This window comes from Mus musculus, chromosome 9, assembly GCF_000001635.26.
Source record: "Mus musculus strain C57BL/6J chromosome 9, GRCm38.p6 C57BL/6J".
NCBI lineage: Eukaryota > Metazoa > Chordata > Mammalia > Rodentia > Muridae > Mus > Mus musculus.
Genome location: NC_000075.6, coordinates 37,064,459 through 37,090,780, shown reverse-complemented (window position 1 = coordinate 37,090,780; position 26,322 = coordinate 37,064,459). Strand labels below are relative to the sequence as shown.

General features: G+C 45.0%; 1 protein-coding gene and 1 long non-coding RNA gene across 10 annotated transcripts in view; one reads left to right on the top strand and one right to left on the bottom strand.

Moving 5' to 3' along the window:
* Positions 1 to 26,322, top strand: part of Pknox2 (Pbx/knotted 1 homeobox 2) — a 256,364-nt gene that overhangs the window by 56,562 nt on the left and 173,480 nt on the right. For all 6 annotated transcript variants that reach the window (NM_148950.3, NM_001029838.2, XM_030244164.1 and 3 more), the window contains exon 2: positions 7,505 to 7,574. The gene's annotated coding sequence lies outside the window, so the exon portion shown is untranslated. The remainder of the gene's footprint in view (positions 1 to 7,504; positions 7,575 to 26,322) is intronic.
* The window catches only part of Gm34538, a 46,562-nt gene continuing 27,146 nt past the window's right edge, over positions 6,907 to 26,322 (bottom strand). For all 4 annotated transcript variants that reach the window (XR_003948122.1, XR_003948121.1, XR_003948120.1 and 1 more), the window contains 3 exons: positions 22,255 to 22,422; positions 8,168 to 21,297; positions 6,907 to 6,958 (listed from right to left, as the gene is read on the bottom strand). This is a non-coding gene — a long non-coding RNA (predicted gene, 34538). The remainder of the gene's footprint in view (positions 6,959 to 8,167; positions 21,298 to 22,254; positions 22,423 to 26,322) is intronic.

Here is a 26,322-nt window from a genome sequence, read left to right as displayed (position 1 = left end):
AGTTTTAGTTTATTAGCATTTAAGTGTAAAGAGATGTCCAGTGTCTACCTCATAGCACCATGTGGCTATAGAGAATGCGGATGAGATCCGCAGAAATCCAGTAGACAGAAAGTACTCAACTAGCCAGTGTCTGGCACATAGTAAGCACTCAATAAATGCCTGCTATTATTAGGCATTCTGTGTCTTGCTTTCCAGCCCACCACACCTGAAGGCCCTCACTCTAGCTGTCCTGAGTCACCTGGGGAAGGGAGGGAAGGTGTTACTGCGGTGGTGCATGTCAGTAATGAGCCTAGCACTGAATGTTTCTGGTCTGCTACTTTCCCTGGAGGGTCATGTGAGCCAGAGTGGTATGTGGCCTGCTTTGCAAGTGATTAACATGGTGTAAGCAATCTGCATAGAGAGAAAAAACCCTCCGTTGGTATTCCATTATTCTATTAGAGTTTCAGAGCTGGGATTAAGTGGACATGATTTCTTCCTATGGGCCATTAATTTTGTTTTATTGCTGGTCTGATGGCCATTACCCTTTTTTGCCAATGCATTCCCCCATTAGGTTTGTACAATTAACAAAATATGTGCTGTTAGGGCTTTGATAGGAAGAGTGGGATGGAAATAAAGGGAGGGGTGCAGCTGCCACAGAGGAGGTGGGGGTGGGGCAGGAGAGGTAAGAGCAAGGGGTGGAGCCTCAGGAATGGGGTGGGCTGGGAGTAAGTCTCTTGAGCACTAGCCTCAGGCCATGGGCATTCCTGGAAAGCAGCAGAAAGCTCTTGCTTGAAAATGAAGGAAGCAGAGGGTGGGTCTCAGTGGGTCCAGCGTTGGCACTCCAAGCCGTCCTTCTTCTAGTTAGGTCCGGCACAGAGGAGAACATACTGGCTACCCCGCCTGCCCCACTTTGTCTCCTTAAATCCGAAACTCCTCCACAGGCAGCAGCAGTTACTCCAGATATCTGTCTCTCTAACAAAAAGAGACCCCCAGGGGTACCTTCTTTCTTTCTAGGCAACGCACAGCAGGACCTGTGCCCATTTTAGGGGTGACTGATCCCTAATGCCATTTAGTGGACATTCAGGATTGGAGTGGCTAAGTTGTCCTTTTCTTTTTACCGGAAATGTTAGGGATCCACATTTTAAAAACGTGGAATTTCCCAAATGTTTCAGTGTTGCCAGAATTCAGAAAAAATAATAGATACCGAGTCTTGGAATATTTTCAAAGAGGGGTGGATGTGATCTCATTTGTGTTCCAAAGGGATCTCTAGGAGTAGGAAGGAGGTGGGTAGATGGGCAAGATCAGGGTGAGTCTGGAACCAGGAGGCCAACTGGACAAGTAAGACATGGTATGAACAGAGGGGCTGCCCTGACTGATGGAGGTAGCAGACTCTCAGTGTTGTCTTTGCACTGCAGAAGACATCTCTAGGGTCAGGGCAACGTATCCTGAGAGTCGGCCTTCTACTGGTTCAACTCTGTAAAGGTCAGACTGGTCTGTGAGCCACATGGCTCAGTATGTGTGAACCTGCCTCCTGGGCTCAGAGAGCAAATCATAGACTTCCACCCACTGTTCAGAGAGTCAGAGCATCTCTTCTATTTACATTAGTGATTAGGGTTAGGCTACCAAAGCTAAGATTCTATATAGGGCTTCAGAGTCATACCTACACTGAAAGTACAGGCTCAAGATTAGATGTTGGGAATGCGACCCAGGAACCACATGCAGATCCTTTGCAACCAGCTGCTTGTGGAAGTAGAATCTATACTTGCTAGGCTTACAGGAAAGTTATCAATGTCCTCAATGCCAATGAGCAAGAATTTCAAGCCCTGTTTATTTAGTGAGAAGTAATGATATGTTTGACCATTCAGCTATATGTCATATAGAACCTGCTGGTCAGGAGCTACAGTGCATGAATGACAATCTCATAGGGCAAATATAAACAATTGCAAATTATTATCCAGACAGGTGGAACAGCGTAGGGACTTTACAACAGTGGTACACGGGGTGTGCCATCTATAGTCACTGAAGTAAATTAAAAGATATCCTTCACAAACACCTTGTCCAACTCAGGATTTCACTCAGTTGCTTCCCTTTTGGGAGGTTTGCTCATATGCTAAAGGAGTTTTTCAGAGAAGATGTCCATCCAGGGAAACAGTTGACACCGGAGAAAGGTGTCTCACAGATCTGGTCTCAAAGGTCTGGCTTGGGCAAGAACAGAAAAGTTTTGGACAGTCAGATGGATACAGACAGCCCAGTCTTCGCCATTCACCTGCCTTTTCCCCACTCAGTTGCTTACAGTCTCTTTTAGGCACTGAATAACATCAATAAGCCGATTAAGTTATTAATTTATTAATATAGTTCAAGTTGTTCAGTAAATGTGATGCATTATCTCAGTTGTTGTTTCCAGTGTCTTCTTCCTCTTGGAGAGGTGAAAATTGAGACCGAGAGAGAGAGAGAGAGACTATGATCAAAAGATTAATGGGTCCCAGCTAGAAACCATTGTATCTGAACCCCAAATCTTTACTCTTAGTCACAATTACATTGTGAGACCCTTTAGGAAGAGATTAAGCACTTTCACTGGAAACTAATCAGGACCATATCAGATGTTGGGGAACTTTGTTTTAAGGATGGCCTAGCCTAACTTTATCATTTTCTAATAAGAAAATTGAGGCATAAAGTCGTTGATGGTTCTGCTCCAAGATCAAACAATAAGATAATTGCAGAGTCAGAGCATGAATCCACACATCTGGCTGGTACCCCTTGCCATAGCACTGTCTGTATTGGACCGTGGTTGTTTACAACAACATCATTTCCCCCATCCTTCCAACTTACCTGGGTGTGCCTCACAGCTGGCTGCACAGCTGTCTAAGGATGCAAAGTCAAGTTCTGGAAGTTCTCCCGGGGAAGCTTTCTTCTATCCTTTCTCATTTCTTTTCCAAACAAACCCGACCATCCAATCACTCCCTTTATTTACCATTTTGCATATTCCTTCATGTCTATAAATGTGAGTGGTCAGTTTCATTTATGATTCCATATCACATTCAGAGTGAAGAAGATAGCCTGAAATCCTAATTCTTGTCATATTGCTGCATGGCTCCATGCCTTTGATGTAGGGTTTCCCTACTGATATCATCACATAGTGCAGTCTTTGGAAAGCTCCAATGTATCAATCCCATGGATGTATGCACGATGTGTCTTTGTTGATGCGTAGTAAAAAACAAAAGATAGGAACAACATGGAGAAGTTGCATGTGAATAAGTGTGTATGTGTGTGTGAGAGAGGGGGGAGAGGGAGGAAGGGAGGGAAGGAGGGAGGGAGGGAGAGAGAGAGAGAGACAGACAGACAGACAGACAGACAGACAGACATAGGGACAGAATGCCCTCATCCCTAACCCAGATATCTCCAATTGACAACCAGTTGTAAATAAAAATTTAGTCTTCTCCAAGAGGGTCTCACTGGGGAAACAAACTACTCTTAAGGGTAGACTACATGTTCAGCAGTAGATGGCCCGCAGAAAATGAAGCCAATGGCATCTTTGAATGTTCCTTGTCTCATAATGTTATGTCAAGACTTTGACTTCTTTTCTTTCCTTTATTTTTAAAAATTATCTTATTTTTATTTTATTTACATATATATTTAATTTTTTCTTCCTTCTTTTTACTCCATGGGTCTTCTGCATGTGCACATACCCACCCCCACACACACACATCTATATCTATCTATGTGTGTGTGTGTGTGTGTGTGTGTTAGTTTTGTTTTATTTAATTATATTACATTTTATTATTGTTCCTTTAAAATATGTTTATTTTCTTTTTCTTTTTTAATATGTTAAATCCCCTGGCTGTTTTGAGAGGCCTGATAGAGGAACTGGGAATAGAACTCCTGTCCTCTAGAAAAACAGAAAGTGGTCTTTACCACTGAACCACCTCTTCAGCTCCTTTCCTGTTTGTTTTCTAATGAAAGACAGAAGGGGTGGACCTGAATAGGAGGGAAGGGGAGGAGGAATTGAGAGCGGTAGAGGGAGGAGAAACCATAATCAGGATATAGTATGTGATTTTTTAATAGGAACAGGATTTTCAATAGGAGCAGAGGTAGGGGTAAGAAATAAGTAGAGTTAAGAGGAAAGAAAGAAAGTTAGAGACAGAAAGAAACAGAGAGACAGATGAGAAATAGACAGCTGGAGACAGAAACAAAGATGACAAATGGAAATGAGTGGGAAAAGAGAGTGACTTGAAGCATTTGTGTCAATTCTTGGAGAATGTAACACAATGTGCTTTGATCATGTCCGCCCCTCATCCTGTCACATCTATCTCTTTACCTCCACCTCCCCACTGCTTCTCTACTTCCCCCACAGAGTTTAGCTAGTGTTACCCTACTTCTGGGAGTGAGGCATGCCCTGGAGTGTGGTCAGTCCTCCAGGGGTCACACCATTACACAAAGGTGACTCTTCTTCCCCCGGAAGCTATCAAATGCCAACAGTTCCTCAGCTAGGAATGGGGTTTCATGCCTATCTTCCTCTTTCCATTCTTGGATTTTGTTTGGCTGAAGCTTGTCTCAGGTCTTGTCTACACTGTCACAATTCCCCTGAGTTCATATGTGCAACTGCCCTGTTTGAGAGGATATGATTTTGATGATGTTTTAATCATTCAATTCAACGAATGACCCTTAGTTGTAAGACATTTGATCTCCTTTTGTAGGCTGTATTATGCTAGAAGATGATGCTGAAAGATGGCATGATTAATATTTTATCAAAATAAGAATTATCAGAGCTTTTATGACCTGAGTTCAGATCCTATCACTTGCATAACTCTCCAGCTGCTGCGATCTTGCATGAGCCTGTAAGCACAGTGTTGGGGGGCCGAGGGTGCTAGCGGGTGTGGAGAAAGGGGATGCTAAGGCTTGCTGACTACCAGCCCAGTCTAGTCAAAAGACACAAGCTCCAGGTTCAGTGGGAAACTCTGCTTCAAAGGAATAAGGTTCAGAGTAATAGAGGAAGGTACCTAAAGTTCTCCTCTGGCTTCTGCATTTGTGAATAGCTGCATACACACACACACACACACACACACACACACACACACACACGCACACACACACACTATACCCATACACATACAGTAAGTAGAAATGTCATTTTAAACATACTGTCTGTCTTACTCTGTCTCTGTTTCACTCTGTCTCTGTGTCTGTCTGTCTCTCTCTCTCCCCTCCCCCCCCCTCACAAATATGTGTGTGCTCTTTTTTTATTTTGCTGATGGCTGAAGGCCAAATCTGGGACACTATTCCTTGGCACAGCTTTTCATCTAGTGCAGGAAGCTCCTTCAGGACTATGAGTCACTATTTGGAATGAAGCCTTATTCACTCTGAGTGTTTCTCATTATTAGAGAATCCCTTGTTATGCGAAGACTAGCTTCCCCTAGAATCTTTGATTAGTCTTGAGCTTGCCTTCTAGAATAATGTAGTCTCTTTTTTGTGGTTTCTGTATGCATTTGGATGTCTATTCTGAGGACGAGGGGCCAGGCGGCTTTAGGCAATGGTGTCCTAACTCTGTCACCAGTGGGTACTAAGAATGACAAAAGGCAGATACAGGTCCGATTTCTTCTTCTGTGTCTTCTTCTTACTGAGAAGAATGCAATAATACCTGGTACTCAGTGAGTGCTTGCTTTGTATGGGACACTATTCTAACATGCCTTAGGTTGTATGGTACCCCACAATCCTCCCAACCACTCTCAGAACTTGAGATTTAATTAGTCCTATTTTAAAGATGAAAAACTAAGGCACAAAGGGGTTTGGGAACTTACCCATAGTCAAGTTTGTATTGAACCATGATACCAGAGCCCGCCCTTGTGACTATTAGACTTTTTCTCCTCTCTCTTTTACTCATTGATGTCAAAGTTCTTAAAATATGAGGGCATTACAGCATACAGAACTAATATGACCTGGTAAGTCCAGGGACATCATCAGTGCCTCAGCCAAGACACTGTATGGCTATTAAGATCACATTTAACAAGTTTGGCAGCACCCAGAACTTATCCCGAGATTGCACTGAACTCAGATGACCCACGGTTTTTCTGTTGTTGTTTTTCAAGCTAGTTCAATCCATTCTGGTTCTGCAATTGATTTTTTTTTTAGTATACGAGTTAGGTTTTGTGTATATTTACTTGTCAAATCATTTTCTACAGTTACTTCAAGAAAATGGATTTGAATGTGGACATAAAGTATAATTTGATAGTCTCAAGTAATGAGATTGTGGACAAATTTCCTTGTGACTTTCAAAATTATTTAATTTGTGGTTGTCATGATGTTGGTGTGCAAGAAATAAAAGCTGGTGATGGAAAAATGAACATTCTAGTTTAGGCCATCTTTATTATTATTATCATTATCTTGTTCAGTGCTTTATAGCAATCTGGATTCTGATCCTCGAGCACAGCAGCTTCCCTTCTTGACTTAATATCATGTGCAAATGAAAAGACAGAGATATCCTCTAAGTTGTTGGTGTCTCAGGTGGACAGACCCAAAGGGCAGGGAGAGAGCACATTGTCTCATCAAATACACTCTAGATCAGTGGTTCTCAACCTCTCTAGTCCTGTGACATTTTAACATAAAATAGTAGAATATAAATATTTAATAAATTATTATAAATTATAAAATTATGAATAATAAGTTATTTTAACATTTGAATAAAGTATAGATTTAATAAAACAGTAAAATATAAAAATCCTTGTGTTGTGGTGACCCTGAAAGATAAAATTATTTTTAAGTAAGGTGGTGGCAACATTTTAAACACAGGACCTATTCCTGGGTATTCAATGCATCTAGATCATGGAGTAGACACCTGATAAATGTATGCCTCTATTGTTTTTAAAGTCTTACCCCAAAAAAGAAAAGAAAAACATGCCTTTTATTTTTCTAAATTGTCTTTATTGTTCTTTTTCATGCACAGTTTTCTTTCAACCCCCTCTGGACTTTTCACCTTAAGTTCCTCCTGTATAGGAAAGGGGAAATGATATGATTATATTATAATCTCAAAACTTTTAAAAATTAAAAAAAAAAGTTCTTCCTGTCGCAAGACTTTTATCTTCTTACCACGAACAATGGAGTCGGTTTTGTTTGCTTGTGTTGTGCAGACTTCCCTGCCCATACTTTCATAGGGCACTCAGCTCTGTTCCTCTGTACAGGGCCTTTCACCCGGTGGAAAGTTCTAGTCAGTAGCTATTCCTTTGGGCAGGTTGGGGCACTCAATCACCAAGAAGTTTGTTTGTTTTTTTTCCTCTTGGCATTTTTGTAGGGAAGGGGCTGAAGAATCAGAAGAAATGAGGTGTGGTGGAGGGGAGCGTGGTCCTGTCTGCCCTGACTCACTTGTAGAAGACAGTACTCACTGTCTACCTGAAATCTTCTCTAGGAAGCTTTCCCCCTGCTGGCCCCAGCTTTGCTGTTAAGCAGGTTCATCCCTGGCTCTACCCCATGTCCACCCTGCTTCTCAACCGCAGAATTTTACTCAGTCTATAAAGATGTTTCCTTTTTTTGGCAGGTGAACCTAGAAGAAGACTTTAAGGGGTTCTGGTTTTCCATGCTGCTCACTAGAAAAGAAGCCCTGAACTGTAAGTAACTTTGTTTGGCATTTCCATGCTGACCCCATAAGGTTATGGGTTCAGGACCAGCCCCAAGCCTGATCTCTAAGTGCTAGCCATCGCAGAAGAGTCACACTGCACAGTGAACTAGTGAGAATGTAAAATACGGTGGTACTGTAATTAGATTATGTCTGAATGTGACGATGACAAAGCTCTGTAATATGACACGCTACTTAATTAGACTGTACTGGTTGGACATAAAGGTGAATTTGATATGTTACATGTGTCGTGAGTGCCAGGGAAGGGAGTGCTTGGTTTGTAAGGCCAACCTGATCCTTGGCCACTTGAGTCGGTGGTTTGAGCAGGGGTGCAGGGAAAGAAAGAGTGGATGACATCGGGCCCGATCTGGGCCATGTTCATAGCCCGTGCTTTCTTTTGTATTTGGTTATTTCTGTGGATGTGCGAAGGAAGGCAAAGGAAATAATGCTGATTCCTTCCTTCAGGGCTGTAATGGTTCCACCTCATTTGAGGCTGATGGGTTCAGTGTTGGTCCCCGTCCGTCCGTCGTCCCGTCTCCCCCCCACCCCCACCCCCCCGCAAATACCTGGCATCAGTTTGCCCACCTGTAGGACCTGGCCAAAGTTCTGGCTTCTCTGCACAGTACTTCTTGGTAACTCCAGCTCGATGTGACCTCTCTCTTCTGGTATTCTGCGGAACCGCCTCTCTGCCCGCATCTCTGGCTCGTGCTTCCTCCAGCAGGGCATGAGGTCCAGCGGAGCAGGTCTGGGACTCACCTTCTACCTAGTTGATAAGTGTTAGCAAGCATGTGACCGGGTTACCCAGGGCCAGCATAAAGACTTCTCTTTTTTGCTTCAGGGGCTGAGGCCTGAGGAACTACTGCTGCGACTTTGATAGTACATTGGCTTTCAACCAGTTCATGGAATTATAAATGATTAACCGTTATCAGTGCACATCTTCACCTCTGTGTAAAAATAGATTGACTGTAATGAGTGTTTGAATAAATCATAAGAATGGCCGCCTTGTGATCGGCTAACATCCTGCCGATGGCTGCCCGGTGAGTGAGCAGGGCGCCGGTCCTCTGCCTAATGGCCTGCAATTCAGTGCTGGTTGCCTGAGTGAGTGATTGACGGGTCTCGGCTCCCAGGACACCTCCTCTCAAGCCTGGTGCTAGAGTGGTAGAATCCCCAGGCTGAAGGTATGGGGAAGGGTGCTTTTGTCCATCCTGTTCCAGGAAAGCCTAGAACGGAGGATAAGGGTGTGGGCGCGAGTGTGGGTCAGAGCAACTGGATAATGACTTCTGCGAGAATCAATGTCTTCTCATAGCGGAGGTTACTGGGACCTCATAAGTCAAGACATATTTAAGGAACAAGCTGAGCGTGAACTTGGATGAGAGCTGAGAGTGGGAGAGAAATTGGTCTATATCTTCCCTCACCATTGTGTAAGGAAATCTGGCATTCTGAGCACGGGGCCACCCAAGCTCAAGGAAAACTCCCTCATAGGGACACTATTGGACCTCCAGTGAGAACCCAAGGGCAGACCCAGGGCTCTCAGTTGGGCAGGTGTCAAAGGTTTTTCAGGTAGTAGTTGCCAAAGCCACCTCAGGTGTGAGGATTGTGCTCTTTGAAGAGGGAGGCAGAAGATGAGAGGCCCAGAGTGACAGGGACAAGATCAACAGGAAAGAGACAGAAAGTCTGAAGCTTCAGAGGGAATTCAGGGGAATCCAATGATTGATGCTGAGTTTTGTGGAAACAATACACAGTAGTGTTTAATTCTAGTGGTGTCTTATTGGGCTGTGTAACAAACTGACCTCCAACACACAGAAGATGAGTGCTTATTCTGCCCATATATTTCGTGAGTCAGGAATTTATGGTGAAGGCAGCCTGTCTCTGTCAATCGGGTATGGGATTTCAGTTAAGGCAACTCAGAGCTGAACGGTGAAATCACCCTAGGTTTATTCACTCAAAATTCTGAGCCTTGATTCTAGCTCTTGACTGAGAACTGTCGGTCAGAACTTCATGGCATTTCCATGTGGTCTGGGCTTCCTTACGATATGGCTGCCAAATTCTAAGGGGAAGCAGCCTGAGGGAGAGCAAAAGTCATGGGGAAGCTTTATTGCCTTTCATGACTTGCTCCATAAAGTCAAGTAGCACCAACAAACTTCATTCTGTCCATCAGAGCAGGTACAAAGGTCTACAATCCTCAGTGCCTCTCAACAGTATCAACAACCCCCTAAAAGAAGAGCCAAGTGTGGTGGCAGGGTGGTGGTGCTGGTGGGGTGTGAGTTTAAATGTCTTTAGGCATCCCTTTGTATTTACAGGGAATGGTTCTGGACCCCTTGCAGAGCCCCAAATCTGAAGATGCAGATACTGGCAGGCATAATACATACAAATAGCCTATGCACATCCTCCCACATACTTGAAATCATCTTTAGATTATTTACAAGACTGAACACAATGTAAACGCTGTGTGAATAGTTGCCAATACTATGTTGCTTATGAAATAGCAGGAAACAAAACAATGTTTGTACTTCCTTCTTCCTTACAGATACTTTACTTATCAAATATTTCCTATCTGTGATTAACTGAATCTGCGATATAACCTATAGATATGGAAGCCATTGTATGCTGTTGTTCTCATCTTTGAAGCCCGCAACCTACTGGAGCCGCCACTGGCCTGGTACAATTGACCTTATCTGTTTCCTCAGAACAATTGAAATTGACCCTTCCTGGGGGAACGATGTGTTCTGTACAGTCTGAGAATGATCTATGATTGCTGTACTTTCAGTTTTGAATGAATGAGTTTATTAAGTAGATAACTAACAAAAGATAAAAGAATAAACAGTGAGTAGCCATAGAAGCAGCAGACGGCAAAAATATCATCAAATCAGGTGGTAGAGGTAATCGGAATATCCCAACTGAGAGCACAAACAAAAGGTGATATCAAGTTAGGGCTTATAAAGATCTGGTAGAAACTGGACAAGTCTCATTGAGGCAGCCAGCTGGAGCTCACAGCGGAGAGAGCCCTGTACAGAGCAGAGTCCTCTCGAGTGAGACTTTAAATAAAAGAACAAATAACAGCAGGAAAATGGCATCATCAAATCAGTTACACTTACAGTCATCCAGAAGAAACCAGCCTGGGAAGTTGAGGCAGTCCCCAGTTGCAGTTTCCGTCTATAGGTTAACTTCTTGAAGCTGAATTTCTGGCCTCCTGTTCCCACCGGAGGCATATTTTGCATTATGGGATAAGCAGTAGTAACCTTGGTTGGAAATGGTTTATCTTCGGGCTCTTCTGTTTTTAACACCCTTAGCTACTACTTACTGGTTGTTGGTTTGTTGGTTTTTTCCTTTCTGTCACAGAAGCTCAAGGTCAGCCTGCCTTAGGACTTATGTTTAGAAGACGTAAGCATGCCTGGATTTGAAGTGGGCTGAGGGGCAACCTTGCTTCCAAGTCAGCATCTTAGGGTGCTTAAACAAGACATGATGATTTACCAACATAACATGCATTACACCCTGGAAAGAAACCTTAGCCTTGGAAACCCTTCACAGCCAAACTCAGCCTCTTCCCAGGAAGGGCGTGGTAGTATTAGCAGGCTCTGTGCTGGGGGAAACTGTAATGCCATGGCCCATACCAGGGAGAGTAAACCCAGTATATAATTTATAACCCATAGCTTGAAATCTTAGATTTAGAGTCTAGACCTATAAACAAGGATTCTGTAAGCCTGGACCCCTACTCATGCCAAGGCTTCCCACATCTCCATTGTCATGGCTGCCAAGGTTGGGGTAGGTTCCAGGTAAATCTCAGAGCTTAGGAGAATACGAGGGACTTGATGGGGTTGAAGAATTCTGCAAATCAACCTCTCCCTGGTCTCTCCAACACCTCTGCTAGTCTCTTTTTCCTCTATCACTCATTCTGGTCTGGGAGCCTCACTCTTTTTTATTTTATTTTATTTTATTTTATTTCATTATTATTATTTTGGGGGGAGGTTCAAGACAGGGTTTCTCTGTATAGCGCTGGCTGTCCTGAACCTCACTCTGTAGACCAGGCTGGCCTTGAACTCAGAAATCCGCCTGCCTCTGCCTCCCAAGTGCTAGGATTAAAGACGAGCCTCACTCTTAAGAGGACTACTCTCTTCTCCTTTCCCATGCCTGATAAAGGTGCTGCTAAATTTTGAAGAGAATCTGGATGCTCTGCTTCTTAACTGTAACTTAAGAGATAAAAAATGAATCCCAAGTCACCGAAGAGTCGAAACAGAGCTAGTCCATCTGACAAAGGCTGGCCCTTAGGAATGGCTGGTACCAGGGGCCAGGCAGAGAAGAGGGGTACTCGCTGAAAAGGCTTTCTTCCTCGTGAAGTCAAATTTAATATTAGTAAGCAACATTTGCTGAGTGTTTACTGGGCACTATGCTAAGCCCTTGGGATCCATTTTCTCACTTCACCCTGTTATGGGATTCTGTTATTAGCTCTGTATGTACAAAGAAAGAAGACCCAGAGGACAAGGGAAGTACCACAGGAAGGAAGTCTATGGAACAGTTGAAATTCAACTATCATCAAGACTTGAACTGCTTCATTATTTGGTCAATGCATATTGTACGCATGTATAGATTGTGCATAATTATTATGTTAATAAAATCTAATTTAAAAGAAAGAGTTCAGGGTCAACCTGGTCTACAGAACAAGTTCTGAGATCGCCAGGGATACTCAGAGAACCTCCCCTCTCAGAACCTCTGTCTCAGAACCTCCCCTCTCCTCTCCAAAAGAGAGAGTCTCAGTTTATTCTCCTCAAACAAGAAAATGTCTGATATCATCATCCCCAGTGTTGCCTTTAGCACTCAGATTATGGGACTTGCTTAGGCAGAGTTAAAGTGGGCCTACTTATGAAGATGATTTGACATAAAAGTATGAGATAATTTCCTCTTTTTTTTATTCTCTCATGGAATTTAGGTCAGGAAACTTGTTAAATTTGAGCAGCTAAAGGTATCACATTGTATCCACTTCCTAGGGCTACTGTGGGGCAAACCAGTTGTGAATACTCATTCCTGGCACATGGTGCTCAATGGTGATTTTGCCATTCATTTATCCAGTGAATTAAAAAAAAAATTAGAAAGACTAGAAAGAAAGAAGCTACGGAGAAAGATCATTCCTTTCTGTTGCTTCGGAGAGATTGTCAAGAATCCTGCCTTTAACTGTACTTGCCATAAAGTTCACTCATAAACTATTGATATTTTAATAATACACATTAGCATCTTGCCCTTTGACAAATGAATATTGAATGAGCAATAAAGAGGCAAAAGAGTATCCAGGTACACTGCTTCGGAGAAGTCAGAGTGCTGGGTGGTTGTCCACGGGAGTACTGCACTTCCAGACCTTGGGACTCACCCCTCTCTCCAAGGACTCTCAGAGTGGGCTCTTCAGGGAACTCAGACTCCATCCACAACAGCCAAGTCAGAGCCAGGTTTTTGCACTCCCTCTTTCTCTTCCCCTCAGCTGGAGAAAAGGAAAGGTTAACACAGAGCTGATAGGAATTGATTTTAATCCTCTGTGAAGAACCTGGCTCAGGCCTCGCTTTGGTTTTACTTAAAGGTGCAGTTTCACCTTCTTACGTTTTTTTGTTCTCCGAAATCACAAGTCTGCAGCAAACTGGGCACAGTAGTACTTTAGTCTCAATCACTGATGCAGGAGCAGGCAGAGCTTTGTGTTTCTGAGGCCAGTCTGTCCTACATAGCTAGTTCCAGGCCAGCGATGATAACATACAGAGAACTTCTCCCCCAAATTAAAAAAAATATATTGATAATATTAATACTACTACTACTGCTGCTGCTAATAAAGAAATCTCAGACATACTACTACTACTACTAAAGAAATATCAGCCAAGATGTGTGTGTGTGTGTGTGTGTGTGTGTGTGTGTGTGTGTGTGTGTAGAGGGATGTTATGGGTAGTGCGCTGATCAAGCTTGTAAGAGAGAGTTCCCTGCCTGGTTCTTTCAACATCTGCCTCCAGCCCTACTGTCTTGGTCTCCCATGTCTTATGGCCTTCTGTGGACTGGAATGTACAGAGAGCAGAGATGGGCTCTGCCTAGGTCCAGCTTAATTGGTGTGATTTAATGGCGTTTTGGCAGATTCAGATTTATATGGCTTTCTGAGCTGCAAATCTGCTTTCTAAATGTAGAATTTTTGTGGAGTGGTAAAAAATAATGGCTGTTCTGTGATTCCTGCCTCCCAAGCTAGGAGATTGCAATTTACATTATGCAAATAGACATTATGCAATCAAGGCACTTTAGCGGGAATCTGGCAGCAGAGAGGCCGCTGATGAGATGCCGAGGTCTGCAGCCCTAACCGGAGGGGCCCTGGGAAGAGCAGAGATGAAGTGGAGAGGAGATGGGCTAGGCAGGCAGGGGAGGAGGCCTGCCTCTGTTCCCCTCTGGTCCACGGAGGCAGAGTGGAGCCTGCCCGGAGATGAACGCAACTCGAGAGCTGCCAAAGCGACTCTCTCAATTAATGGCTTTGTTTAATCATACCCCCTGTCCAGAAGAGTATTGTCTTACGGATAATTTCGTTTGCCTAACGAGATTTTGCTAATTAAATCTCCTTTCAGTTGGTGTGACTATGCCTGCAGGAGAGGGGGCTATTTGGAGTCTTCTCCATAAACCTTTTTGGAGAGGGGTTTAGGAAAGAGAGTTGGGGGAGGGGAAGGGAAAGACGAGAAGGGAAGGAGACCCTGTCCTGCTGGGAGCAGCTTTGAACAGGGTTTGGAAACTCCCGCCCTACTCTTACCCACAGAAATGCAGTAGCTCATAAATCCGGGCACCCAGCAAAACTGCTCTTCTCTTCTCCACTTCATCTGACATCTTCACTAATACAACAGCCACTCTCAACTTCTTCCCAGATCCTCAGGGAGAACTTTGAACCTCAGAAGGAGGTTTCCAAGGACTTCCAAGTGCTCTTCCCTGCAGGTGCTGGACTTGGCTGGTTGTGGAACCTCTCCTGTGGCCTTCAGTTAGTCAGCCAGTCTGTCTCTTCAAAAAGAAAAACGCGCTCCTAAATTGGCCACTTCTCAAGGGATAATTAATTATATGAATCGAAGAGGAGACCTCCTTGTCAGACTCATTTATCATCAGAGCTGGTCAAGGAGAGACTCTATGTAGTGGAGGCCAGCACTGTGCCCCCATAGCTGGAGCACAATTAGTACTGTGTATAGAGCAGCCTCCCGTATCTGTTCCTTGGGTTTCCTAGTTTCAGCTCTCTGCTGTTGACCACTAGCCAAAAATTATTACCCAGAAATTTCCCATAAGTTTTGAATGATTTTTCTATTGTAATATGTGGTAATAATCTGAAATAAAATCATTATTCTTTTTTATTTAGCTATTTGTTTTTTTTGTGTGTTTGTTTGTTTTGTTTTGTTGTTGTTGTTGTTGTTTTCCAGACAGGGTTTCTCTGTGTAGACCTGGCTGTCCTGGAACTCACTCTGTAGTCCAGGCTGGCCTCGAACTCAGAAATCTGCCTGCCTCTGCCTCCCAAGTGCTGGGATTTAAGGTGTGCGCCACCACGGTCCGGCTTAGCTATTGTTAATCTCTTGCTTGATTTATGAATTACACGCTACCATATATGTATGTGTAGAACACACACATATGAGAGAGAATGAGAGTATTTAGCACCTTCCATGGCTTCAGATTGCTACTGAGAGTCTTGGGATCTCTTTCCTGTGGATAAGGCAGGGCTACTGTTGGTGACCATGTGACTTCTGTGCTGCACCACTTCTAGGCTTTTCACAGATAACTGCCTGAGAGCCAGCTGCTTTGGCCTGGGTGACCATGATCTGCTTTTCCAGCTTCTTCTCCCACCTTCTCTCCACCACGCTACCATCCACCTCAGGGGTGGCATATTCCTGCCACAAGGTCCCAGGTAGCAGACCCATGCAGGTCCCCTCAGTGCTCTGTGCTTCTGCCTGGCTGCTTTGGCACTTGCTGCTTCTCTGTGTAGAATTTCTTTATCCAACGCTTCTCCTGCTCCTGCTGTAGCAGTTCCTGTGGCTGCCTCCTCTGGGACTTGCCTGCCTCCACCCCTCTGCTGTCTGCTCTCCTGTCTTTCCCTGGAGGTAACTGCAGGCCCTCGTACACATTACTCACATTAGGCACTAAATCTCATGCTCCCTTAACCCTAGCTTCTACAGCCATGCCTGGCTGGAACAGCAAGGTGAGTCGATTGAGAGGAGAGATGTGATGGATGAGTAAACCCCAGCAGCAGGAAAGGGATGATGGCGGTCCCCTATCCCTCAGCACCTGTATGTCGCAGGTCAAAATGGTGCTTTCTTCTGTGTCCTCTTCTAAGCACTGGCCCTTGTGCTGGAGGTGCCAATGCCCCATCTCACACATGTTCACATGAGCCCTGTAATGTGCGGATTACTTCAGCTGAGCAACCTGCAGCTCCTCTGTCCTCATAAAGGGACAGGCTCATGGTGACGCCAGCAGGAGCTACCTGTGAGCTACCTGTGAAGACTCCTGTGCTTTCTCCTCCTCACCTCTTCACTCCAGCTGCCCATCACCCACTCACTCAGCCACCCTACCTAACCGGTTGCACACCGCCTTGGAAGTGTGAACTCTGCTATTCCTGAGAACACTAGAGCTCAGACATGTGTCAGGCCACCCACTATGCCTATGGGCTCTGTCTATGTGTGCTGGTGCTTCTGGGAGCACAGGACCCAAGGTGTATTCTTGCCTGCTGCTTTGGACTGTTTTGGACTATTGCCCAACCAGGAGTTGTGCTATTGGGAGTAAAAGTCCGTTCTGTGTTAGGTAGGGTTAGCCTGGGAAAACTGGCTCAGATCTTCATGTGTGATAAATGTGAATGAATGTGAATTCGAGTGTGTGTGTGTGTGTGTGTGTTGTTTTTAGTTCCTGGGTTTTGGTGCTTGTTGTCTTTTACTCCGGAGATATCTCTGGGAGGCTGTTTCTTCATTTAGGTTTGCATTTAGCTGATCTTGCTGACTGTGCTGAGGTCTGAGTCTGTCGTGCTTCTAGGTACTGGGCAAGTGTGCCGTGAAGGTTTGAACCTGTGTGCACTTAGGTGTCAGGTAGGCTGGGTTTGAATTCTGCTTCTGTTGTGTTCTTAGCTGGGCTCTTGTGATTTGATTCTCTCACCCAGAGAGCAAGAATAATCAAACTCCCCCATTCTGTCTTCCTGGAAGGCTGTGTGAAGGAATCTAAGAGACATGCAGAAGTGTTTTATAAACTATAGCACACTGCAGAAGTATAAGAGGTTATTATTTGAATGGTTATTACACTTGAACTGATCATTGTGTTTGAAAATTAGGGATTCTGTTTTCAGGAGTATAAAATCATCCAAGCCTGGTTTGAACTCTGAGACTCCCAGAGCAAGGATTAGAAACGAATGGCAGATTTACCTGACTGCTGGAACCTTTCTGAACTGAAGCAGCCCAGAGTCCTCTCCTGTCTCCCCTGCAGCAGATTGTAACTAAGGCGCAAGGAGCCTGGGGAAAGCAGCCCATCTTCACTGTGCACCTGTCCCCTAAAGGAGTTCAAGGCCATTTTTATATTTGTTTTCAGAGTCTCTGCCATTGCCGAGGCTTCTATCCAGTGCTGCTTTTGCTAGCAACGTTCTGTCTTCCTATTTCCCCCATTGGTCTTTGTGTGTGTTTGTGAGTCATGTGAGCACACACACACATGTATCCATACATGCATAGAAGATAGAAGTTGATATTAGCTTCCTCAAGTGCTTCTCCACTTTATTCCTTAGGACAAGGGCTCTCACTGAGGCTGGAGCTCACGGATTGGTTACACTGGCTGCTTATCAAGCTCTAGGGAATCCTCCTGTCTTCATTTCTCCAGTGCACATGCAACCACCAGCTTTCTTGTGTGTTCTTGGGATTCCGACTTGGGTCCTCAAGAATTCAGGTCCTCATGCATGTATGGCAAAGCACGTTATTGAATGATCTCCCTTGCTCTCCACTGGTCTTCAGACCCACTCATGCCAAACTGCTGGCCCTTCTCTGGCTCCCAAGGTTTGTCTACCTCCCTAAGCACTTTTCACCATCTGTTAATGCCTGCCTCCCATGCCACAGTGTACAATAAGTCCAATCCCATTCAGGTGAATGCAACTCAGCTAGCTGGGTAGAAGCCTCCACCTTGTAGGTGGGTTCTGTGGATGGGGAGCATCTGTCTACTGCTGACCCCTACAGGTAAGCAGGTGCCCACCTACGAAGGCAGATGCTACCTCCTTACCCCTGACTCTTCTAGATTCTCTTAGCAGGGTGGGTCCCAGCTGGGGGAGGATCTGCTGGTAGCTCTCCCAGAGACCTGGTTCCCTTGCCTTCTTCTCCTTGGTTCAAGGCTTCCTGTCTTCCCCGTGTTCTGGGCCTCTCCCCCAGACCCTCCTACTCCCAGCCCCAGGCAGCCTCTCCAAAGTGCCAGGGGGCTGGGATGCTTTTCATTACCAAATGCACTGAACCTATTTGTGAGTGTTTTGCAAAGTGTTTAATCCAAGGTGTTCCCTCAATTAAATTAGTGCAAACATCTGTGTCCCACATCCACCTCCATTTGCATTCTGTGCCATTTATTACAGCAGGAAATTGGAAGGCACCTTAGGAATACTTAGGACTGAATTAGGCTGGGCTGGGGGAGGTGTCAGGGGGAGGGCCTAGTGCCTCTGAGGTTGGCCCACAAGGCAGATCCCTCTCCGGGCTGGGACTTGAGAGCAGCCAAGCCACTCTCTGGTGCAGGAGATACTGTCTTCTGTAATGATGGCCAGGTCTCCTCGGGGAGACGGGGTGAGTTTAATTAATGCCCCTGGTCCCTACCGTAGGCCAAATGTCTGCAGAAATAGGGAGGGCTCACTGCTGTCACTTTTAATTTTGAACCTAATTTTAAGAAGGAGGAGGAGGAGGAGGAGGAGGAGGAGGAGGAGGAAAAAGAGAGAGCGAGCAAGAAAGCAAGCAAGAAAGAAACTAAAGTGGGACCGAGAGTTGGCTCAGAGCACTTATTCTTGTAAAGGACCAGATTTGGTTCCCAGCACCCACCTCAGGCACCGGGCATACATGTGGTACACACACAGGGAAAACATTCATATGAATAAAAGAAATCTATAAATGGCCACCCAGCTGGGTCTGTCCTGGGGAGCCCGTCCCTGTTGGAAGGTGGAGTTTCCTATCATGAAACTGTCTAGCCTTGGTGACTACTGGGCGTGGGCAGCTTCAACTCAAGCCTTACACCATGAAATTCCCATCGATATTAAATATATCAGGTGCTTTAGGAGTTCTCTTATCATTCTAGTCTAGGACGAGTGGCAAGATTACCTGTACTATAAAAGCTCAGTGTCTCCAACCCTGAGACCAGCCTCAGTAAGGGCAGCCATAGGCCCATGGGACCAAGGCTAGAAAGTGGAGCAAACACTAATGCCTGAAAGTTTCCATGACTCCAAAAGCTGTTTTCCAGTGTTCTCAGGATGTCTTTCTCAAATGAAGCTGTTGAAATTGGCTTTGAATTGAGACACTTGCTGTTTCTCTTAACTCCTTGACCTACCTACCTAGCCTGGTTGTATTGAAGCCTTGTCTGCCCTTAGGATGGCTTAACTTAGGACTTTCCAAGGACCTGTGAGGGGCAACATTGGCTTGTAGCCAGATTACCAGAGGAAACCCTCTGTGTTGGGGAAGAGAAGGGAGAGAGAAAGGCTTAAGGGTCTCTTAAGAGATCTTAGAGGCCTCTGAATTTCTCAGCATAGAGTGGGGAAACAGGATAAAAGAGGCAGTCTCTTGACTGGATGCATAAGAAAGGGACCAAACTGTAACTCTGGGCTCCTAGGTCCCAAGAAGGGCACGGTACCAGGTCTGGTGTGGGAGAGCAGGGATCAGGGTGAGTGTGCCTTTCCGAGATGCAAAATGTAATTTCAGGCTGGACAAGGAACTCCTTAGAGTTCCTGTAGATAAGAATCCTTCTTAGCCAACCTTTACATGCAGACTTCCAGGGCTCAGGGAACAGCTAACAGGACAATCCTGGCCCCTGTAGGGAAAGATCTGAGGTTTCATTTACAGACCTTTGCTGCTAGTAGAACAGCCAAGAGAGTACCCCAGTCTAGGCTAGTTACTTACTTATAACAACCATACCTTCCTCAGGTTGCCCTGTCATCACAGGGAGAGAGGGCTCAATCCAGGAGCAACAAGTTCCAGACTAAAATCCTGCTCCTCGCTTTCCCTTCTCATCAGATAGAACGTTGTCTTATTTAGCCTTGGTTTCCCATTGAAGAGTAATGACAACCTCTGAGAGGTATGCTTGGCTCCAGTTAGAGGTTTAAGAAGTTTCCACCTTCCCTTCTTAGACCTGGGGCCTCAGTTCTGGAAACCGGGGAGCATGTGGAAGTGAGGGTGACCACCCTGCTTCAGCTCCCCACCCCCTCCTCTTCTTTCTCCTCTTTCTCATCAAAGGCTTTAATAAATACACCTCAGCATGTGGCAGTGCCTGGGGCTTTATAAGAATGAATTGCTTATCCCAGCTCTTACTTCAAGAAATGGCAGTCTCCAATCAAAACACATTTACTAAGCATTGTCTGTGTGTAGTACTCAGCTCTGGGTCCAGTGGGTCACCCTAAGAATGGCCACAGCCTCCTCTTATCTCCTCCCAGGAGCCAACAGTCTACACTTTATTTGCAGTTGCCAGATCCCAGGGGGTTTTAGGCTTCTGTGTCTTTTTGAGACTGTTCTTTGCCTACAATTTTCTCCATTCCTTCCACTGACTGGAGAAAACTCAGGTTATCTGTGACAAGGGCCCAGATTACACTGGGCATCCTTCTATAATGTCATGACAATGGACTTCAGTGCCTAGCTCCTCTCCATTAGATGAGAATACTCACATTTTATTAAAAAGCACCCCCACCTAGGCTGGGCGTGGTGGTGCATGCCTTTAATCCCAGCACTTGGGAGGCAGAGGCAGGCAGATTTCTGAGTTCGAGGACAGCCTGGTCCACAGAATGAGTTCCAGTACAGCCAGGGCTGCACAGAGAAACCCTGTCTCAAAAAAAAAAAAAAAATGCGCCCCCATCATTACATTGGCACCTGATACATATTTGTTTTGTTGAGCAACTCCTGAGGCCTCTGCTGGCGAGCTGGATGAGAGGCTGTCAGAGTAGCAGCCTGGATCTCTAGTTTTCAAGAGTGTTGGTTCAAAGAGTCTTTCCTAGCTTCTTTTGTTTCTTCTTATTTGCTCTCTCCTGCCCAGCCTCAGCATATGGGATCTCCAGATGGATGCAGGATTGGCACAGATGATTGGCCCCCCAGATGATAGTATCCCTTTACCTTGACCAGAAGTCTTTCTTTTTCCACATGGCCAAAGCTCACTCATCTTCCTAGTCCTGTTGTCATCTCTTCCAGAGAGTTTTAGCTTCTTCTGGAAAAAGTCCAACATTCCCTTCCTAGCCCCTGGTCTGAAACTCCTGGCACAGGCCAGGGTAGCTGCATCCCAGGTAGCTTATGCTCGCCCTTTCACACAGAGGGCCGTGGCTGGTGGCTGATGCTGCTAGCCCTTGCTCCACTTGGCATGGCTCCTGGCACGTTCTGTTTGATGATGCCTGTTTAACTAGTGGAAGAATAAACAAGACCATTACTCCTGGTTTATCTAAGAGGGAGGCATCCAGGTTCTTTGCTCATCCATGGCTTTGAGTTTTCTGCTCCAAGGTTCTGATGAACCCAGAGGTACATTTAGTCTTAAGGCTGGAAGCCAGATGTTATGGCCTGCAGGAGAAAAATCAAGTGTTGAATTCTGCTTGGTATTCAGAGCAGACTAGAATGACCTTTGTGAATGTGTTCCATGAATCACATCCAATATTGGCAGTGTATTTCATACACATGTGTATATACACTCATATACATAGCTATGTGTATGTTTATTTGTATATATCTTGAGAGTATATTAAACATTTACTGATAGAGTATAGTAATGTTAGAGGACCATGGACTTGAACCAGTGAGCCACTGATTAGGAAAGGAGACCAAAGCCAGTGCCTTCTAGTGTGGCCTTACCTCATGCCTTAAAGCCTTAGAGTCTAAAAATTTATTTATTTATTTATTTATTTATTTATAGACAAGGTCTCTCTATATATAGCCCTGGCTAGCCTGGAACTCACTATGCGACCAGGCAGGCCTCAGATTCACAGAGATCTGACTTGCCTCTGCTTCTCAAGCATGGGGACTAAAGGTGTCTGCCACCATTGCCTGGCTTACAACCTGAATATTACAAGTTCTTTAAGGAAAGGAAGTTGGGGGTATGGAGGGGAGGTATCCTCTCCAGTGCCTGGCACATGACAGGTACTCATAGACAAGTGTGGCTGAAATAATATTGATTAAAATTGATTATGACTATTAGACAATCTTTGGAAGCTTTAAAATCTGATTTTAGCCTAATCCTCTGTTGTGTATTCGAAAACAGTCTATTTATAAATCAGTTGGGAATCGTCATGCAGTATAAATAAACAATGGGATGTATTTTTATTGTCCCTGTCCTTGGGAATTCTCACAGGGTCACAGATTTGAGATATTGGGTCTCAAATTTTACTTCTATACTTTTTTTTTTCTTCAATCAAACAAGGCATTTTCCTGATGGAAACTTTCAAAAGGGCTCAGAATTCAGATTGCACAGAGTCATGAACTATGCGTGCACAACAACCAACATCAGCCCTACTTGGCTCTTACCTGTTTGACCAGTCCCAGGCTGCCCATTTCCTCTGCAAATGTTCTAAAACTCCGTCTTTTAGGATGAGCCAGCCTCCTCTGACAAATGCCAACATTCGGTAGGAGCTACATTGGGCTCCACTGGGCAAAGCACCCCTCCATTCCAACAGGCTGGGGAATCTGTACTCCCTGCAAGAAGGAGAGGGGGCTTAGGAAATGATTTTATGTTAACAGTGCATAGGCTGGGTTGCCAAGCTTAACTTCTGGGTTGAAATTTCAGAACTCAAAAGGAGACCCATCAGATGTGAACCTGTGAGGAACACAGAACAATAAGAAGGGTCAGGTGCATGCCAAAATGAGAAATCTCAGTTCCAGAAAGCCACCAGCTCAACTGTCCGTGGTTGTGCCACCAAAAAACCAGTAGCGGCAGAGTCAGGCTCTGGCCTGGGCTCTCTTTGCTTCTTCTCAGTAGGATGAAGTCCCTTAGCTGTGCCGGGCTGGGCCTGTGCTTTTTGTGCACCCAGATTTCTGGGTCTAGGAGTAGGACCCGCTGACTCCTCAGTGGACTTTGGACTGTAGGCACCTTCCCTGTCCCTCAACAGATTTCCAGAAGGCCAAGTGGCCTGTAGCCCTTCAAAAGATGGTTGGTGACATATGACTTCTTCCTTCCTGTACAAGTTGAGCACTTGCCACCCTGCTGTCTGTTTTTCCTTGCTAAGGTTCAGTTCTAATTATGTTGATTTTCTTCATCCCACCCCCTCCTGGAAGCTTATTAGGTTGAATATTTTTATTTATTATCATTTCGCCCAACTCCTGCCAGCATTTCCAATTACTCTCCCCGCTTCCTTGTAATTGTCTTTCTGTAATGGCTCTGAAACAATTGCGCTAAATGAGGTGTCTCCTGCAAGATGAGAGTCTCACTTCATTAAAGGCTAATGTATTCTCAGCTCCAGCTCTGTGGGGCTAGCTTGGAAGGAAGACATTTAAACAGCTTCTTTTATTTTATAGGGAGCAACTTTTCAGCAAAGAAGATGTCTGTGGGGTATATGTGTATGTGTGTGCGTCGCCTGGATTTTAATTTAAAGAAAGTTTATGAAATAGGACAAGTCCCCTTATTGATGAGACTATTGTCAGGTAGCTGCGATTTATGCAGATGCAGTAAGGAGGAAGCTGACAAGGGGCTCTCCATGCAGACACCCCTTGCCTTTCTGCCAGCCCCACCCCTTCCTCTGTTGCACTCTGCATGCTGGATTAGCCCCCAAACTTGTTCATCCCTCTATCTGCCTCTCTACCTCTTGTATTGTGTGCCCAGATTCCGCAGTGGAGATGCTCTTCTGCTCTGCGTTTTTGCAGAATCCAGTCTTTTCAGTTCATAGGTCCCGACTCCATCATTCATTTACTCATTCCTTCACTTGCTCGTTGTCTATTCATTTGTCCTTTTGTCATCCGTTCAGCATATGCTTATTGCCTACCCTGTTTGAGCTTCATTCAGCGGGGCTATGTCCTTTTGGAAAAATAGAGACAGATGAATGGTAAGCAGGCACCACTGGTACAATATGGTAAGTGCTGTAATCAGGCACGGGCAGACACTCTGTGAGCAGCCAGCAGGGCACCTCAGGAAATCTCAGGGGATCCAAGGAGGCTTCTAGAGACAGGGTGGTCTGGTCTGATACCTGGAGGATGAGGAGTTAGCCAAGTGGCAGGGGGTGGGTGGAATAACTTCAGGCAGAGGGAACTTCATGAATCAAGTGCTGGTTGCCAGAGATAGCCTGGCAGGTGAGGAGAAATGTAAAATTTTCCATCTGGCAGGCACATTGTGGGACAAAGGCTGTAGTGAGAGATGGGGCTGAACATCAAGAAGGGTCTTGAAGGCCATATTTCCCTAGAGACTGGTTGTGGGACACTGAAGAGCTCTAAGCAGAGGATTAATTGGCCAGCTTTGTGTTTTGGAAAGATTGCTATGATTTCAATATGTACAGCCGGCCGGAGAGAGGCAAGCACAGAGGTCAGGAGATCTTGTAGGCAGCTGTTGTAAGAGACCATAATGACCTGCGGTAGAGACAAGTGTATTAATCTGTAAGATTCCCAGATGGAGCAGAGACAGGCTTGGGAGACAACTGGGCAAATGTGTGAAGCCAGGGCAGGGTGCGACTCATTGAGAAGTCCATGCAGTCTGCAGGTTGGGGGACTCTAGGCTCAAATTCCAGCAGATGCCAGTACCTTGATTACTGTCATCAAAAGCAGCTAAGCATTTTTGCCTGCAGGCCCATTGCATGTGAACATTTGCTCACTCTTTCAAGGGATCTTAGGCTGTTGTTACTCTGGAGAATCTTTCAAAGCTCTTCTGGATTAGTTAGATTTTTTTTTCACCGCTATGATGAATATCTAAAAAAGATAACTTGAAGTGAGGAAAGATTTGTTTTGCCTCACGGTTTCAGAGATTTCAGTTTCTGGTTGGCTGGCTCCGTGGTAGTAAGGCAAAACATTATGGAGGAGAGGGTATAACAGAAGAGCTGCTCATATCATGGTGTTGAGAAAGCAAACAAGGCTGGTAAGGTGGTTCAGTGAGTAAGGCATTTGCCACCATGCCTGGCAACTTGAGTTCAATATCTGGACCTACATGATAAAAAGAAGTACCAACACATACAGTACATACATGACCTCAACAGGCATGCATGGAATGTACACAGGCTGTTCCTTCCCCACCAAAAAAGAAATGGAACAATTTTTTTTCTTTAAAAATAAGTAGAACAAAGAAGAGATTTGGAATGTAGTATAGTCCCCCAGTACATAGTCTTTGTGAATTATTTCTTCTAACCAATCCCCACCTTCATCATATTTCTATAACATTAACAAATAATAGAGTTTTCAATGTCTTAATCTATTGATTAGGTCATAGTTTCCACAGTCCAATCTACCTCTTAAAGATTAGATCTACTAGCTGAGGAGCAACCTTCAGTAGACAAAGATTTTAGGGTGATATTTTTCATCCAAGTCATAAGGACTCCTGTGCACTGAGCTGAGCAGGTCTCCTATCAGCTCTGACTCCTGTCCCCAGAGTGTGACCTATGCTGAGACCTCTAGTACTGCCCTAGGAGCTCCCAGGCCAGAGGGCTGCTTCTTCCAAAGGAGTTTTTAGTTCAGAAACAAAAAGGAAAAAGGCCCTTCCAGTTCTGTTCAGGTTAGAAGGATTTAAGTAGAGCCACCAGTGTCTTTATGCCTCAGGCAACGAGGCTAGGTCCTTGGATGCTTGCTAGCCAGTGATGGGAGAGAGTTACAGCCACACCCTTCCATGCTTATCAAGCTAGGCAGCTTTTCATGCAGCCACACACATCTCAGTTTGTTCTCCTATCATGTCCAGGTTGTTATAGTGTCTATTATGGAAAAGAGGAAACTGAGGATCAAAAAGAATAAGCAGGCCTCAGGGACACCTGTATTTCCTGCTCAGAATAAAAGGAGGAAGGAGTCTGGCTGAATGAGAGCCAGTCTGAGTACTTTTGTACCCCGGAGCAATGACTTGGCTCTATCCCAGTTTACTGATTCCTCTACTGTCTTCTTTCGGACAGATCCTTCCAGGTTCTATGCAAATGCCACTCCCTCCCTTCCCTAGACACAGCCAGTAGTTTCTTTCTCCTTAGTTCCCAGAATACATATATTGCTCAGTTAGAGTCCTGCTGATTTGCTTCTATTTCTTTGCATGTCTGTCACCTCTACTTTGGATTTTTCAAGGAAGGGATCTTGGCTTCCTCGTTTTTATATCCTGGGCATCCAGCATAGAGGCTGGCACACAGTAGGTTTTCTATGAATAAATAAGTGCTGTCAGGAAGTCCTGGGTACTCAAGGGGAGCCCTAGAGGCCCCAGCAAAACATCCTCAGTTTCTTTTCCTTACTAGGCAGCAAGCTACCAAAATAGGCTTCAGGGTGAATGAATTAATTCCATGGCTCCAGGAGCTTCGTGGTAATAAGGGGGCAGTCACTGGGACCAAAGTCTCTCTGTGTACCCTGGGAAGAAGTGGGGCTGAGATAAATGTTCCTCTTGGGTGGGAAGACCAAGACATCTTCTGTGCAATGTCTGTCTGGATGTTAATT